The 17,036-nt window shown below is 36.1% G+C and overlaps 1 protein-coding gene across 1 annotated transcript in view; it reads right to left on the bottom strand.

The window, feature by feature from the left end:
* IFT57 (intraflagellar transport 57) overlaps positions 1-17,036 on the bottom strand; it is a 60,178-nt gene that overhangs the window by 8,382 nt on the left and 34,760 nt on the right. The gene's annotated exons all lie outside the window — the stretch shown is intronic.

Below are 17,036 nucleotides of genomic sequence, written 5' to 3'. Positions count from 1 at the left end.
TGTGGAAGGTGAATCACAAGGAAACAAAGCTGGAGAGGTAGGTTGGATTAGATCAAGGGCTTTAATTAAGGAGTGTGGATTTTATCCTGTAGATAATGGAGAGCTATCAACGACTTTTGGTTTCAGTTTTAAAGACAAGTCTGTGTTTTGGGAAAGTACAGAGTGAAGGACTGATTAGAAAGGCAAGAGACTGAAGACAGATAGCAGACCAGTTAGGAGGTTGTGTCACGGTCCACCTGACAGATTAGCAGGGGTTAATTAGAACAGCGCTTGTAAGAATGGAAGGGAAAGGATGGATTCGAGGGACATTGCAGACACAGACTAGCAGCACTTGATTACTGACTAAGGGGAAGTGAGGGGTGGCTGAAGTGGAGGTGGGCCAGTAGAGAGAAGATGTTTGTAAGGTTTCTAGTCTGAGGAACTGAGAGGATAGTAATATCACAGTGTGACAAGAACAGAGTAGATTTCAGGGAGTCTGAATTATTGAGGAATTTGGTTTTGCACTTTTTAATTTGATAAGCCACTGGAACACTGTGTATTCTTATTGCCTTTCAAAGTGGAAAGCTAGTAATGATTTATAATTATCCATCAGGCAAATCTGAATGTTTGTTTCATTAAAATCTTCTAAGTGGACACACTTCCTGATGTACAGCTATTTTTATATAAGCTTTAAAAGTGTTCTTACCCTTTAACCCAGCAATTTCACCTCTAGAAATTATTTCCAAGGAAATAATTGGGGATACACACAAAGATCAATGTACAAGTTCTGTGTAAAACAGCAGAAGACTCTCTATCTAACAGTAGAGGACAATTTCAACTAATTTTGTAATGTTCATTTCATCCCTAAAAATAATGGGGTATGATACTGTTTTTATAAAGCTCAAAGTAAAACTCAAGGATACACACTATTTGGAGATACACACATATGTGAAAACACACACACACACACACACACACACACACGAAGAAGAAGAGGCAGCGGCAGCTAATGACAGTACACAAACCAGGGGACAGTTGTTACCTATAGGTGGGAAGGGGCAGCCGCAGAGCAGCACATAGGTAACTTCCAGGATGTTGTAATGGTCTAGTTTTCAAGTTGGGTAGTGGTTTCATAAGTGATCGCTTTATTACTGGATTTTATAATTCTATATGATTGCATATTAAATACATTAGTCTTGTATATTGAAATGTTAAATTCATGTTCCCAAAAATATTTCATAGTCAGAAAAAATGCATGTTAACAACATACAGTAATGTGGAAAAACACTGCCAAAGAGTATATTCATTAGCTGTCCAATTTAGTAAAAATTAATATTTGTGTATATCTGTATGTGTGTATTAACACAGGGATTTGAATACTGGTGTTTTTAATTTCTTCCTCATCCTAACAACATTTTCCAAATTTCCTATAAGAGAATTTTGTCACTTTTAATCATCCGGGGAAAAAATGTCAAAAACTTTCTGGGTGCCCAAGACGTTTCCTAAAGGGGTTTAATATAGTTATAACAGAGAATATAAATGACTGTACTTGTAACTGTTTAAAGACATGAATACACAGCTTTTAAAAAACTGCAACTGAGATGGTTAAAAACTTTACAAACGTTTGTGGTAAGAATGGAGAATATAGGTTTTAATGATATGTAAGGATTTAATCCTCCAAATAAGTAACAGTAAAAAGAACTGTTAATCAATAATAGCTATTCTTAAATAAGAGAGAATCCATTGGGTTACAATGCACTTTTAAACATCTTTCCTTACTTGAGACTCACAAAGGTTTGGAGCACTAAGTACATATTCTCATCCCTTCCTTTTCACCACTATCCTTCCCTGTAAGAGGGTTATGTGACTTGCTGGCTGGTTGTGGGAGGACTGCACTTCACTGCTCCAGTGATGCCGGCCTTGGCCATGTGCTTCTCTTTGGCGAGTAGAATGATGGTGGACATGGCCTATGCCAGGACTGTGCAGAAGCTGTAAGAGGCATCCACCAGCTCTCTTGCCCTTTCTTCCAGCCATGATAATAGGCATGCCCCACAGAGGGGTTTATGCTTTAGGTCTGAGAATATGAAACATGGAACATAGCTGGAATAGAGCCACAGCTGTGCCACGCTTTGGCAGATGTGTATCTTGAGTGAGAATAAATGTATGCTATTCTTATTGTAAACCACTGTGATTTGAGGGTGGTTTGTTATGCCAAAAAACTGACTATATACACATAATTTATAGGGACAAAAAAGAATCAGATAGGTTAAATGACCTTTCCAAAGTTTTATGTCTGGAAAGCGGAAAGCACTCCATACCAGTGCTTTTTCCACATATTATATGCTGCTTTTCTTTATGATAAAATGAACTACCAAAGAGTATCTAAGGTAAACCAAGAATTCTTTTTGTTATATATCAAGTGAGACCACATGGGCCACTGGAGGTTACTAGTCACCTATCCCAAAGTGCTCTACGTGTGTGTCTATTAAGCATCATTTCTGATCTCTGTTGAAGTTGAGTTTTTCACCTAATCTAGCACATTTCCTCTCTATGGAAATGAGAAGACTAATAACGATATAGAATATCATTTCTTTAGACTTTCTATTTTTAAAAATCCTTTCATACAAACTCTCATGTGTAATTCTCTCTGTCACCTGTGAGGTAGATGGCAAAGGTATTGTTGAACTATAACTCCCCTCCTGGCTCCAAATTCTTTAGCACCAAATTATATATCTCCCTTTTTCAGAAACTGGAGAATTGTGATGACATCTCTGCAGATGGTGATTCACAGTATACTGTAAAATCACAACGTATGAGATCTTTTCGCAGAAGTTAAGGTGACTGGAAGACTATATGGATCTCTGGGTTTTCCTTCAACAGAACAGCACCTGAACAGTTTCCTTTGCGGACACAGAGACATTTTGTTTCTTTGGCTGGATCTCCAGCTCAGTGCTTAAAGTACCTCTCTGAAACTGCAGGGGAAAGACAGACTGAAACATGAGCTAAGCATGGCAAATGGAACTTCTATCTGTGTATAAGTTACACTAATTTACAACTTGTGAAATGTCAAACTCTCAGGTTTTTTTTCACCCAAGTTTGAGCTTCTTTATGTGTGGAGAGGCAGAGTGCCAAAGGACTCTTGATACAGAAAAGCTGAGGAAGGCACCTTCATGTGTACTGGGATGGTTTTCTCCTGGGCTCACGAAAAGTGCATGCCAGAGCACAGCTGACTCTGGCAGCAGGGGCCCTGCCTCTCTCCCAAGGGCAGGCGCAGGGCCCCAAGGCTCTGACGTGCCTTGAATTGCTGTCCATCACAAAATGCAACTTCTGCCATATACCCCACTTTTCTCCTCTATTCTTACTGTTCCTCCCTCAATTCTGTTATGAATAATTAGTGATGAAATCTTAATTCATTGTTCTGCTTTTGCAGTTTTATTTTAATGAATATAAAAATATTTACAAGGGCTTTTATGGGCTCCCTCCATTAAAGGTGCCTAACCCATTTTTTTCTTAATCATCTTAGGCCTTTTTTCTTAATCATCTTAGGCCTTAATTTTCTTAGGCCTTTGTTTCAGCTCTGAATTCACTTTCTCTAGGGATTTTCAAGATCACCCTGGGGAGGAAATCCTATGTACTTCACATCCATTTTGATATCTTTTTAAGTCTAATAACAACAACTTCCATGTTAACATTCAAGGAAGGCTTCATAAGTGTCAGGCACTATGCTCAGCACTGTTCGTACATCATCACATACGATTCTCTTAAAAACTTTATGAGGGTATTGAGATGCAGCTACTTTAAAGTAGGCTTCCCAAGCCCACACAGTGGTAGAGCCTAAACCTGCAAAGACCACTATATCATATTATGTCATTCCCCTGATGAAATGCAGTAAAGCCATAACTAAAAATTTTAATGGGGCAATGGTTAAAGGAGACTTTAGTTTTATCTTTAATATTTGAATTTTTATAAGAATGTATTTACATATCAACTGTATAGTGAAAAAATATATTTAAAACATTTTAGGATAAACATATATATATAATTAAAAACTTTCTCACAAAGAAATAGCCACACCTACATGGCTTTATCAGTGAATTTTCTCAAACATTTAAGAAAGAAATAACAGCAACCTTGTATGAATTCTACCAGAGCACAGGAAAAAAAGGGAGAGCAATTGCCAACTTGTTTTACAAGAACTGCATAGTGTTACACTAAAACCTGACAAAGTCACCTAAAAAACAAGAAAATTAAAGATTAATATCTTTTGTAAACAGATATAAAAATCCTCAACAAAATACCAGGAAATAGAATCCAATAATATACAAAAAGGTAATATAACATGATTAAGTTGCATTTATTCCAAAATGCAAGGTTAGTTTAATACTCAAAAATCAACCATTATATACAGTATTGTAAGCCATATTCATACTGCTTTACATTAGATCTCCAGAATGTATTCATCTTGCATAATGGAAACTTTGTATCCTTTAATCATCTCTCTCCATTTCCCCTTATCCTCAACCCCTGGCAACCACCATTCTACTACATGCTTCTATGAATTTGACTATTTCAGATTCCTCTTATAACAGAGATCATACAATGTTTGTCTTTCTGCGTCTGGTTTATTTCACTTAGCATAATGTCTTCTAGCTTCATCCATGTTGTCACAAAAGTCAGGATTTCCTTTATTTTTAAAGCTGAATATTATTTCATGTCTGTATAATATTGCATTGTATGGATATACAATGTTTACTTTATTCATTCATCAATTGATGGACATTGGTGTTATTTCTGCCTTTTGGCTATTATGAGTAATACTGTTATAAACCCACGTATCCGTGGTCAACTGATTTTCAACGAGGGGGCCAAGACCATTCAATGGGAAAAGAACAGTCTTTCCAACAAATAGTCATGAGGCAACTGGATATCCATATTCAGAACAATGAATTTGGACCTGTACTTCACACAAAATGTAAAAATTAACGCAAAATGAATCAAAGACCTAAATATAAGAGCTGAAACTAGAAAACTCTTGGGAGGAAAAATGGGTGTAAGTCTTCATGAGTTTGGATTAGACAAGGCCTTTTAATTATGACATCAAAAGCACAAGCAACAAAAGAAAACACAGATAAGTTGAACTTCACTGGAATTAAAAACTTTGGCTCAAAGGGAACCATCAAAAAAGTGAAAAGGGAACCCACAGAAGGGGAAGCAATGTTTACAAATCATATAATTGATAATGGGATAGTACCCATTATATATAAACAATTCTTATAACGCAAGACGAAAGACAAATAACCCAATTTAAAAAATGAGTAAAAGTGAGTAAAATGAGTAAACAGACATTTTTTCCAAGGAAGATACACAAATAGTTAACAAGTACTTGAAAAGATACTCAGCATCATTAGTCATCAGGGAAGAGTTTTAAAACCACAATGAAATACCACTTTATATCCACTAGGAAGGTGATTTTTTTAAAAAAAGGAAAAGGAAATTAACAAGTTTTAACAAAGATGTGGAGAAATTGGAATCCTAAATTCTTTGCTGGTAGGAATGTAAAATGGTACAGCCCCTGTGGAAAACACTTGGTATTTCCTCAAAAAGTTGATAAAGTTACCATACAATCTAGCATTTCCACTTGTTGGAATTGCTGCCAAGTACACGAAGACAACTCAAGACATATGTTCATACAAAAACCAGCACCATAAACTTTCACAGCCAGTGACAAATTGTGTCTGCTTTAAGCCTACCTCCTTCTCCTTCCTCAGCTTTTTTCATGCTTCAATTTTCTTTCTCATTTGGGAGTAAAAGTTCTTTTTGTGGAAACACTTTGCTTTTTTATTGAATATATTTAATATATTTTGTTCTAACAAAAATTCATTTATTTGTGTTTTGGTTTTGCCTTGCTATATTGTAAATGATAACATTTATGGCCTGACATACAAACAATACATGTTATTGCATAAAAGTCAACTGCTTGTTAACAAATATATTGATTGTTTAGCAATAAAATGGAGAGAGTAAAAAAAAAAAAATCAACCATTATAATCCACCATAACAAGAGAGAAAAAAAGAGGAGATAAGTCAAATGGTCATCTCAATAGATGAAGGAAAAAAAAAAACAATCACTTGAAAAAATTTGACATCCATTCATAACAATAACTCAGCAAACTGGGAACCAAAGGAAAGTTCCTTAATCTACCTTATGATATTTGTGAAAGTCATAAAGCTAACATCATCCTGAATGGTAAAACTGAAATACTGAAAGCTTTCCCCCTGCTAATGTCACTTATAACCAACACAGACTAGGTATTTCAAGCAAGATAAAGGAAATAAAAGGGATAAGCTTGTAAAGAAAGAAATGAGATTGATGTTATTTGCAGATGATATAATTGTATACACAGAAAATGCAAAAGAATCTACAGGCTTACGGTTAGAATAAGTGAATTTAGCAAGTTTGCTGAAGATGTATACAAATATACACACACAGAGAAATGTATTTTTATATAACAGCAACAAATAAACAGAAAAGAAAATCTAAAAGATACCACTGAAACAAATAGCCCGATGTAATAGAACAGAATGTCCAGATACAGACGCTCACAAGCATGTTCTCTTTTTATGACAAAGCAGAGCACTGGTAAAAGGATAACCTTTTCAATAAACTGGGTCAACTGCATATACATATGAAAACCAAATAAATCTTGAGTTCTACCTCACACCCTCATACTGTACACAAGAATAAATGCTAGATGGACTGCAGATCTCACTGCAAAAGGTGAAACAATACAGCATCAAAAGGAAAACAGGAGAATATGTTCATAACACCGGGCGAAGCAAAGATTCTTAAACATAGACTTAAATAAAGAGTAAACGAAGATTCTTTAAACTAAGATTAAAACATAAATATTAGCCATACTCCACTCCCTGCAAAAGAGATCATTTTGAGTATATTAAAATTAAGCCGCCTTTATTATAATACACCAATAAGAGTGAAAAGGAAGCTAAAGAGTAGATATTTGCAATACATATATCTGACAAGGGACTCATATCCAGAGTATATAAAGAACTTCTATAAATCAAAAGAAAAAGCAGATAAGCCAATAGCAAAAGACAAAAGAGAATATCCAATTGCCAGATAAACATATGGAAAGGGGCACAATTTCATCAGTCATCAGGAAAATTCATATTAAAATGACAGTGAGACATCACAACAGACCCACCAGGATGACTAAAATAAAAACGACTGAACCAATACTAAATGTTGATGAAGACGGGGAGCAACTGGAACTTTCAGATACTGCTAGGAGTATAAATTTGTATAACCACTTTCAAATATGCAGACACTATGACCTAGCAATTTCACTCTCAGCAGAAACTGCAGGAGAAAGGTGTACTTACGTTTCCCAAAAGACACTTCAAGACTTTTCAAATCAGCATTATTTAAGTCACAAACTATAAACAACTCACATAAGCCAGATGTGGGCTCCCCTGGAAGGGCACAACCTTGAGTTAGGCAGCTCTGCACTGAAGGAGCAGACAGCTGGAGGTTGTCTGCTGACCGCACTCTCTGCGGCTGGGCGGCAAGTCCTTGTTTGGAAGGGGATCTGGACAATTCATCTCTGTTTTAACCACAGGGAGACAGACTTAGTTATTAAAATGATAACTGTAGCTGCAGTGGTAGAGAGGTAGGGCCAAGGGTGAGCTGCAGTCCCAAAGTGATCAGTCTCAAGATTTCACTGTGGAATACTGATGTTCCTGTGACACGTTTAATACTCCATCCACAGTGAATGATAAAATTCTCTGGAAATCTGATGGCAAGAAATCAGGCTAAATGAAAGAGGCAGAGAAGACAGCTTGATAGAAGGAGTTGCATATGTCTAAGTTCACTGTAGCAAATATTTTTGGGACAGGTCAATAATTTATCATTCTCTTTGCAAGGATATGAGCAGCATATTTCCCTCCTCTACCCAGAACACTCCTTTCTCTAATGACAGAACATTATTTGTATTCCCTCCTTTTGCCACTTTGCACAAGCAGTTTTGCCATCTCTTCTTCCTGTTCTAATTGTTAGATTAATTTGCAGCTTCATCACTGCTCACATTTATGTGTGTATTTGTGTGTGTGTATGTGTGAGAGAGAAAGTCCATTAAATTAAGTAACTTTTTCGTGAGATTACTTTCTTAATGAAAAATGCCCATCAGGTTGCAGGATAGTTGCAGAGTGTGGCTTTCCTAAATTTTTATATGTGACATTTTTCTTTAATTGTCAGCAGCTTAAAGTCTTCTGTGGTATACACCTTTGTGGTGAGAGCATGATTTTTCTTCATAAGTGTTCAAAGAACTAGACATACAACCTAGGAAGAGTTCAGTATGTACATGTGCTGTATGCTGTATGTGTGTGTTTGTTGCAGGGGGTGTGGCAATCAAGCTGGAAACATATGTTTCCTCGGGAAAGTTCTTGCTTTCTAGATATTGCTCTTGTAGAGAAAAATAATACGTGTGCATAGAGGGTAAGCAAAGGCTATTATAACAATCACTGGGATTCTCACACCTGCCTGTAATTGAACTGAAACTGGAGATCCATAATCTCTCCATAAAATACCTTGTTAGTAAAATGATTACATTTCTAATGTGTGCTCAGAAATTATCTTTACTACCATCTGCTACTAAGCATTTTCACATGTTGACTCAGACTTATTATTCATGCTTATTCTATCCACACCCCTTTTCTATGGGCCACACAAATCTTCCGAGCGAGGTTTTCCAGACTTTAGAAGGCATTGCAAGCCTTGAGAAGAGATTTGGCAAGGCAGAGATTGGGGGCCTTCTGAGAATGCAGGAACACCCTTAGGCTGACTCAGAATGTCACTGTTTCACAGGATGCTGAGGAACCATGGTGGAGAGCTGGAAGAGATGACCTCGCCGGTCCCTCTCAACTTTGAGAATCTACTAATCAAAACTTTGATCTCATACTGATACTCAAAAAACAAAAACTGAAAAAATGGAGTCATCTCCATATCTGAAGAACTAAGAAACATTAAGTCACTACCTTGGCCTAAAGAAACAATCACATATAATGGGAAAAAGACTATGGGGGTAACAATTTGTCCAAATATTAAGAAATTTGTAATAAAACACTCTGATAGTGAGAACCGCTCTAATACTGTTGATTGGAAAAATGAGTCAAGGCAATTAAAAAGTGCACTTTATAGGGAGGTCCATACAATACATGGTTTCTGCTTCAATTCATATTTTATATTAAGTAAAAGGAAACATGAAATTATACTTTGTAATAATGATGTATTTAGGCTAGAAATTTCAATTATAATCAATGTATATTAACTCAATGCTCTCAATCACAAATGTCTATTTGAGGTATATCTACTGTGAGGCATTAGTAACTTTCCTCCTTAGCATTTACATAACATGCAGTCTTTATTGGTTATTTCCTTAAAAATCTACCACTGTTGATGCTCTTTAGTTAGAGATGATGGTAATCTCTAAAGCAAAAACACTTGTTCTCCTATTTCAACTTGTGATAAATGAAACCTTTACGGATCCAGCTGAAACATTTATCATGCTCAGGGTAAATAGGAAGGAAGGCATCATCAACTAACTTTAAACACAGAATACCCTGAATGTTCAACAAGACTGGGACAGAAGCAGCTGAAAATCATTTCCAGTTGCTTAAGGATGGCTGGATTTTTCTACACCCCTATGCAGTATTTTCAAATGTATAATTTAAGCATAGTATTCTTTCCCACAACCCTGTCCATGACCTACATGCTACAAAGGAAAAAAAAAAATGTTGACTTTGAGAATACAACTTAAAGTCCACCAAATAACACCATATTTTAAAAATAACACAAAAATCCAAAACGGTATTCTGTTTTGTGTAAGTCTCCCTTAAAGAAAGCTTGCCTGTAAAAGTCCATCAGTGAATACTTCCCCTCATTCTCTGAGACGACGTGGCAGTTGAGTAATCACACCGGCTGCTCTAAAAATGTATGTGTCTAGTTAATTTAGGCAGTTTATTTTGATAGCATTCACCTCTTTCTGATTACAGCAGGTGTTTCAAGGATAAATTTGCTGAAAATTGTATTTTGTTTAAACAACAGCAGCATGTACATTTATGGCCTTACTATATTAAAAAGCATTTACTGTCTGGCAGCAATGGATACAATTACAAACATTTGTGACAGTAACTGGAGCTATTACTCCTGCATGGAGTCTCATGAAGACCAACTTATTGCCACCTGTATTTACATGTGTTACTGGTAATTGCAAAAGCTGATTTTTAAAAATTTGGTTCCTTATTTTTTAGAAATTGTGTGACTATGTTTCAACAAAAGGTCTGTCTACCAGAACATCTGTAAGAATTATAAACGTGGTTTCTCCGTTATTTAAATAACAGGCAGAATTCCATTTTATGAGGAACATATATGTAAAAGGTATTCCTGTATCCTAGCCCACAGAATATATTATACTTTTTTGCTCATGACTGCAAGAAACCTATCAATATAGCCTATCCGGCAACCAGAGTACAAGTCTTGAGAAATGCTCTTTACTCCAAAACTATAATAATTTATAAATCCCTACAGGTCAGAAATATTTAGAAAGCTAAATTTTATTACTCTGCATCCAAACACAGTGATGGCAGAAGGTCAAAGCAAGTTGACCTTCCACTGCTTCGGAATGAAAGAAAATACCCTCCATTGCTTCCAGATATAGATGTGTCTACAAGAGTGAAAAGAGGAAGCCTACCATTGTCCATTTCTGCATGATTTGGCTTCCAATTTCAAGAGACTTAGATCTAATATGGCAATTCTGTGGTCCTCCCAGGTTCATTTAAATGGAATTCCACCTGCTGATTAATGAAGGCCTCTCTATTCCCTCTTAGGTTTTAGCTCTCACAGTGACTAGAGAGCCCAAGGGCTCAAGACTATTGTCATGATTCCATCCTTAGCAAAAAGACTCCCAAAAGGTTGCCTGCTGTGAATTACCCAAGGCAACACCTGTACGGTTTATTTACATTAAAACGAAATCCAATTGCTTAGAGTTGAAATTTTAAGTTTAAGGTTCTTTTTACAACTGCAACCTTCAGAAAGTTGGACACTGAAGAACAGGTAAGGATGTAAAAAAGCAGTTCAGTGAAGCAAAGGCTTGAAATAATTAGACACACATGCTGTAGTACTTCCTAAGCCTTAAATAAAAAATAATCTCTTTATCTAAATTCCTTGTAATGAACCTGAAGATTTACATAATTACTAAAGACATTTTGGTGGAATGAAGGGGGTACCTAGCCAACTATCTTTTAAAACAACAAAGCAGGAAACATTTAATTATAATTTGGAAAAAAGTCTATTTAAGTCATTAATCAAAATTCTAATTACAATATCCACAGGGCATTAAAGCATGATAGAACATTTGTTCATTGCATTATATACCTAATATTAAATCATTACAATATACAATCTTTTAGGAATAAATACTGCGTAATTGAAAAAAAAGGGCCTATGTAAGGTTTCGTTGAAAACTGATTTCACGCTTGCTGCTCTTCTTTAATTCTGGGGAACAGAAATAAATATTATTAATGATTACTTAGTTTCTTTGTAAAAACCCCTGACTTGAAAAAAATCATTCTCCTGATAAAGATTAATAAGAGTGACCATTTTAAGAAGACACTTTCCCTCGGTTCAATGAATGAAGTTGAGAAACTGACAAATGGACAACAGATAAATGGACAACAGATAACAGCTAGATCATTACCCAAAATATTTAGAATCCTGACCCACAATCTGTGGCACCTAGTGCAGGAAGCCAAATATAACCTCTGTAGCAACTGACCTCTGTAGCAAGGACTTTGTAACTGTCAGCTTCCCCAATTTTTGCTCAAACCGCACTCTCCCGCCCCGCCCCACATTTCCAATGTAGGACCAATTAGACAAAGCCAAATATCCTCCCCTAACCAATCACATGAGAGGCCCTGCTTCTAGTGAGCCCACCTCCAAATTTCTAGTCACATATGAACATACTTGAAGCCTTCCCTTTTTTCCACTACACGTCTTTCAAATTCTCCTGCGTGCCTTAAGTTCTCTGCCGTCGCAAGTAGTGATGGCTGACTCCCTTGCTATGGCAAGCTCTGAATAGCCTCTGCCTGTTCTCATTTAGGCGGCTTCTGTTTATTTCCACAAAGCCAAATAAAAGCTTGCTGTTTTTAATAGTAAAACAGAAACTAAAAAAGATAGAATAATTTTCCTCAAGATACGGCATTAAGTATTTATTTAGCAATCAAAATTAATCAAAAATACAGAGAGTGAAATCTATATGAATATGCATTCACATTTTCTATTCCCCTAGAAATAGAGGACATGCAGAATTCTTTCGCAGCTCAGCTTCAACCATTTTATTATTCAACTCAGCAACTGTCAACTGACTCACTTAAAAGTTTAAAAAATTACTATTATGGAATTTAAAATATTTCAATCAAGTAGGAAATATTACCCTTCAATAATTATCATAAAGTACCCTGAGGAAGAGCCCCTCACATGGTTAAAAACAGGTTAAAGCAGCTACAACCTACAGGCTGGTCTGACTGTACATTCTTGCAGCAATGAGTAAGTATACAAGATTTCTAAATTTCATTTTCTATTTAATCTTCATTTCTGCTTCTTGCTCTCCATGTTTTCTCTTTCAGCTGGATTTCCAAATTCAACAACCACTTGTTCTCTAAAATGACCCACTGGCCGATCCATTTCTTGCTAGTGGTCTGTGCTCTCAGATCTTCTGGTCCTTAGGCTTGCCCATATCCTAAGCATCAGTTCCTGCAGGACAATGCCCTGTCATTTCTCCACCCAGATCCTAGAGCTCCTGGTTTGACCCCAACCTGCTGAGCTTGGCCAAGCCATCTCCCTACCAAGCACTCAGCTGGAGACTGACAGTAACCTTCTAGCACCACAGACAGCCATCTAAAGGTATGGTTTGTAATTTTTAAGGATATGTGGAAATGCTCATGATGAAATGATATGTTAAAAAAAGAGGTAAAATCTCAGCACCATACATAAAAGCACACAGAAATAGTGGTCAACATATATTAAGTGATTCTTCTGGCACCATTCTAAGTGCTTTAGATATGTTAATTCATTTAATACTTTTTTTTTTTTTTTTTTTTCAGTACGCGGGTCTCCCACTGTTGTGGCCTCTCCCATTGCGGAGCACAGGCTCCGGACACGCAGGCTCAGTGGCCATGGCTCACAGGTCTAGCCGCTCCACAGCATGTGGGATCTTCCCAGACTGGGGCACAAACCCGTGTCCCCTGCATCGGCAGGCGGACTCTCAACCACTGCGCCACCAGGGAAGACCCCTTTTTTTTTTTCATTTAATACTTTTAATAACTTTGTTGAGGTAAGCTTTATAATGAATTCCATTTTACAGATGAGGAAACTGAGGCACAGAGTGGTTGCATAACCTACCCACAGGTTCCAACCGCTAATAAGTGTTAGACTCAAGATGAGTACTCAAGTGTCCTGAGTTTAGAATTTGTGCTTTTCACCAGTATGCTATATTGTCACTAATTGAATAGGTAAGAGCCTGGGTTGGAGGTTCAAATATCATATCTGTCACTAACTAGGCAGAGGCAAATAACTTTTCTGTGTTTCAGTTTCCTCATCTGTAGTAAAAGGTACCTGCATATCATAGGGCAGTGGAAAGGATTAAATGAGTCAATGTACGTAGTGCTAAGAATAGCACTTGGCACAATGCAAACACTTAGTAAATATCATTTATTATTATTATTTTCATCATATCATATATACCTTTACTAAGGAAAAAATTAGAAAGATTTACCAAAGTGATACTTATATGAATCCAATTACACCCTAGGTAAAAATATAAGGCTGATTGTTATCAATATTCCCTTAAGTGATGGAAGCATTAGGGCAGGAATTTTGTAAATTCTTCCTGAATACCGATACAGATACAAACCTAAGAGAGCTATCATAGAATACAATAATATTACAAAACAATATTGTAACATAACAATAATTAACATTTATTAGGCAGTAACTATGTGTCAGACACTGTTCTTGTTTCTTTACAACTCCTCCATGAGGTAAGGAATATAATTAGTCCCATTTTACAGATGAGGAAAGGAGGAACAGAGAGCTATAGTAGCTTGCCCTAGATCACACAGCTAGTAAGTGGTAGAAATATGAATTTTGGGTGTCAAGGGAAGGTGTGTGAGATAGGCTCCATCCTCTCTGGGTCTTTATAGCTACCAAAGTTCTACTAAGTTTCTGAAACTCTGGGTCAATAAATCAGGATTTGATGGTGGGACTAAATGTGTAATCCCTAGCTTCTAATTCACAGTACACTACCTGCCTCCTCTCCCCTTGAAATATTACTTCTGTATTATTTTTATAATTAACAACAAAATTGTGTTTTAAAAAGACTCAGAGATTAGGATAATTCTTGACCAGTTACAGATTTAAGTCTAGTGAGTATAATCACAGATGTTTGCTCTTAGTTTTAAATTCCACCAGCGTAGTTATATAACACTTGTGGGCACTACTATGGGGTCTAATAAAGAACAATAAAAAAAAAGATTAAAAAAATCAGAAAAGGAAAGAGTTAGAGAAATAAAGAGTAAAAAAAAAAGAAAGGAAACAACAAAAAGTCCAGGATGTATTATACTCGTAGACGATTTTATTAGGTGGCACCGACGTCCACTCTAGTTTAGGTGTCCTCAGACTGCCCTTCTAAGGAATTGATGCCTGAGCCTTACTTGGTCAGAACTGAGGCCTTAACTAGGGTTGGCTAATGATCTGGTTAATGACCCAGGATTTGGCTGAATTTATCAACTCTCTTGGCAAAACTTCTGACTGTCTTCAGATACATTATTCCAAATTGAGGCAGATCTGAGATGGGTATATAGCTACTCTAGAAGTAATCACCAGGAGCATTCTCTATACCCAGCTCTAAAAAGGGAACTGCTAATACAGTCCATTCAAGCCAGCATATGACAAAAATCCTTTATCTTCAGTTGTGGAATGTATTATTTGTAGTTTTGGCAACATACTTATTTTCCCAGTTGTAATTTGTTTAAGCTAATATTAAAATTTATTTGCATTCTTTGAGAACTGGTAATAGTAACAAGTAGTGCCAGAAACAAGAATAAGCTAGCCTAGCAATAAAAACCTGATTACATTATGAAGAGTATACAAAAGAAAATACTGGTGTATGACAGGATGTCATCAAGCATACAGACTATAATATGCAAAAAGAACGGAAAAGAAGATTTACTTTTTTAATATAATACACTGCTGGGAAGCATACAAGGACTAAAATGAACCTGTGAGGAAAAAAAAGCAAAACATTTGATCTGGTGCCAAATAAATATGGGACTTTTTTTACTTCTAACACAAGGTAATTTTAAAGAAATTTATCATTGTTTTAAATAGTGCTGACCCTATATTACTTATCTCCTACATCTCTATGCTACTTAAAAATTAATGTAACAGTGATCAGTAAAACACATTGATCTGAAAGTAATTAATTCCTTTTCTTCCCCCTCAAACATGAAGTTGAAATCTTGAAAGGTCCTAAATGGCCTGCAGTGAGTAAGAGGTTATTGTTTTGTCAAAAAGTAAAGGAGAGGGTTTGGTTTTGGTAGAGTTAGGAGTTGAGGAAGAATGGGATCAACCATGATTCTGGTGTCAACACTTCCTGATTAAGGAGGATAATGAGTCCGTGAGAAACCACATGTATAACCAGATTACTTTATTTCTGAGACATGAAAAACATTTCTCTATTCATTAGCCCCTTATTTTCTCAAATCAATGTATAATTTTATTTTTCTTAAGTAAGCTGAATAAAGAATTGACCCTAAAGCTGTAATTCCCATTTGCTACAGCTGAAATACTTAGGAGAAAGAAGGGTTTACGAAACACTGGACACAAGGACCAAATTATCTAGAGAAGAATTCTGAAAAAGCAATCAAATAGGACTCTATGTCAGTATTTTTACCACAAAAATCTAAACTCAAAATGACATTCACATATTCGAAAAAATACCCCCCCCCAAAACTTTATCTGACATTTTCGAATGTTGCCTGTAACACGGACTGTATAATTAATGACACAGTATATCCTCATAAGGTCAAGGCTGGTAATGAATGGCATGAGACTAAGAGTCCAACTCCGAATTAGTTAATTCTTCCCCAAATCAGGAGAACATTGATTCTTTAAGAATCCAGGATTTTGACTACTGCAGTATTGGTTTATAAAACTGTATAGGTTAGCAGTTACATTTATATTCTCTCTTTCTTTATTCAGTTACTTCTACTATGTGGAGATCAATGACAGTTCTTAAAAAAAAACACACACTCGTGTGATCCTATTAGATTTTAAGTGAGATGTTTGATTTCAAGAGTTTACTTATCTTGAAAGTAAACAAATTAAACTTGCTTCCTCACGGGACTAAGATGTACTTGAGAGTTCCCAACTACACAATTATTTTAACATGTTGTTCTAACTACAGTCACAATAATAGTGATGTTTAATTGTATGAAGAAAATTTGTTCTGACAAAACTAAAGAATCAGAAGTTACATTTTCACAAAAAAATTCCATTTTTGAAAATTATGACTTCCAGCAGAGATCAAATCAGGAAAGAAATTCTTATTAATATGTATTTACATATGAGAGATACATAAACAGAGAATTTACCCCCAATGTATTCAAATAATAGCTGTCCTCCATAATGATTGGGTAAATATATTGTAAACAGGCTGTAGGATTTGCCCACTTACTCCAGATAAAGCTTGTTCCACAGCTGTTCACAGTCCAGGAAGACCTCTGTTGTCCTTATCTTATTTTAGGACTGCCCTAGGAGTCTAGGCTACTTCTTAGCTTCTCTAGGATACAGTTCTACATGCCCAAATCCAGGCAATTGAAGTATGAATTAGCTTCCAAGGCACTGAAAACAGCAATCTTTGTATAGCTGCTACTTTGGGGAGCAGACATACAACCACATTTGTAGAGTGACAAGTTTCCCTAGA

Source organism: Orcinus orca, chromosome 5, assembly GCF_937001465.1.
Source record: "Orcinus orca chromosome 5, mOrcOrc1.1, whole genome shotgun sequence".
Classification (NCBI taxonomy): domain Eukaryota; kingdom Metazoa; phylum Chordata; class Mammalia; order Artiodactyla; family Delphinidae; genus Orcinus; species Orcinus orca.
Note: the sequence above shows the minus strand (reverse complement) of the source record. Positions and strands in the feature narration are given on the sequence as shown.